The following is a 2045-nucleotide window of genomic DNA, read 5'->3' on the forward strand; positions in this document are numbered from 1 at the left end:
GCGTGATCTTGGCTTGCTGCAACCTCCATTTCCCGGGTTCAAGTGATTCTCCCGCCTCAGCCTCCCAAGTAGCTGGGACTACAGGTGTGTGCCACCATGCCCAGTTAATTTTTTGTATTTTTAGTAGAGACGGGTTTCACCATGTTAGCCAGGCTGGTCTTGATCTCCTCACCTCACGATCTGCTGGACTTGGCCTCCCAAAGTGGTAAGATTACAGGCATGAGCCATGGTGCCTGGTCACATTCTAACATGTTAGAAGGTGTAACATGACCTTCTAAATTATGCTTCAACTGTTAAACATAATTTAGAAAGCTCAAGAGGAAAAGGAAAATGTATTGTTTTTACCCATTTTTTTCTTGCTTATCATGTTCTTTCTTCTTTCCTGATATCAATTATTTCTTCTTTTATCGTTTCTTTTCTGTCTGGAGAAATTTAGTTATATTTTAAAGGATAGTTCTGCTAAGTTAATTATCTTAGTTTTTTTGCTCTGAAAATATCTTGATTTCTTCTTCAGCTCTAAAGGATATTTTCTCTGGATATAGAATTCAGAATTAACAATTCTTTTCTTTTGGTCCTTGAAAACTGTTATGCCACTCTTTCTGACCTCTATGATTTCTGATAAGATGCCCACTAATATGCAAATTGGTTTTCTCTCTAGGTAAGGTGTTTTGTCTCTTTTGTTGTTTTCAATAACTCTTTAATATCTCTTTATCTGTTTTTAGAGTTTAGAAATTTTGATTGATTTTGTTTTCAGTCAGCTGTTGAAGGAGATTCTTCTCTAAAAAATACATAAAAATGCAAATCTCCAGATCTAAACTCTCTAAAATAGTTTAGATTTCTGTATTCTGGTGTTTGGAAAACAACTTCAGTAAGGCAATCCCTTAGGGCTAGTAATTTCATGATGTAAATCATTCCACATTTGTGATGCATAAAGTAGCAAAGTTTTAGTGGCTGTACAAACAGTATCTGAACCTTTTCCTGTGCTTAATTGGTATAAACTATCTAGGGCAACAGTTCCCCATCTTTTTGGCACCAGGGACCGTTTCATCAAAGACAATTTTTTCTATGGATGAGGGAGCAGGCGTTGGGGGGATGATTTGGGGATGATTCAAGCACATTAGATTTATTGTGCACTTTATTTATATTGTTATTACATTGTAATATATAACGAAATAAGTATCCAACTCACCATAATGTAGAATCACCGGAAGCCTTGTGTTTGTTTTCCTGCAACTAGACGGTCCCATCTGGCAGTGATGGAAAACAGTGACGGATCATCAAGCATTAGATTCTCATAAGGAGCCCACAATCTAGATCCCTTTCATGAACAGTTCACAATGGGGTTTGGGCTTCTATGAGAATTTGACGCCTCCGCTTATCTGGGAGGAAGGGGGAGCTCAGGCGGTCATAGGAGCCATGGGGCAGTTGGTGTGTAAATGCAGATGAAGCTTCGCTGGCTCTCCTGCCGCGCTGCCTTGTACCGGGCTAGTGTACTGGAGGCTAGGGACTCCTGATCTAGAGTAAAATAGCTTGGAGAGTCCGCCTGAACAGGGACTTGAACCCTGGACCCTCAGATTAAAAGTCTGATGCTCTACCGACTGAGCTATCCAGGCCCTTGTGCAATGCTGCCCACGGAATATCTAATCTAGATTTCTCCATTTGTTCCATTGGTTTTATGTTTCATGTTGCAAATCGTAAATCACATTACTTGAGTTCTGCTCATTTCGAAGATCCTGCTTAAGAGTGACATTATGACCGCTAGGAACATTTTCCTTTTCTCCTTTTAAACATCTCCTTTCTGTAGACTTTCGTAACCTGAGATGAGGCGTCTTCTACACACAGCACTGCGGAGTTGCTTGATACAGAGGGTTTCATTCTCGCCAATTACCTGCAGCCTAAACTTCTAGAGGCAACAGCGGAGCTACTTTTGTTCGTATCTCTCAGTATTGTCTTGTATGTCTTTCTCGCAGCCTTTGTCGGCAGAGGGTAAGAGAGACGAAGGAAGAAGAATTTGAAGATGCAAGAGAACATTCCATAACGGACCC

General features: G+C 40.4%; 1 non-coding gene across 1 annotated transcript; it reads right to left on the minus strand.

Annotated features, from left to right (window-relative positions):
* Window positions 1-1540: 1540 nt before the first annotated feature.
* Window positions 1541-1613, minus strand: TRNAK-UUU. The gene has a single exon. It is a non-coding gene; the product is annotated as a tRNA-Lys (tRNA).
* Window positions 1614-2045: the final 432 nt, after the last annotated feature.

The sequence above is a fragment of the Piliocolobus tephrosceles genome, chromosome 5 (genome assembly GCF_002776525.5).
Source record: "Piliocolobus tephrosceles isolate RC106 chromosome 5, ASM277652v3, whole genome shotgun sequence".
NCBI classification, from domain to species: Eukaryota; Metazoa; Chordata; class Mammalia; order Primates; family Cercopithecidae; genus Piliocolobus; species Piliocolobus tephrosceles.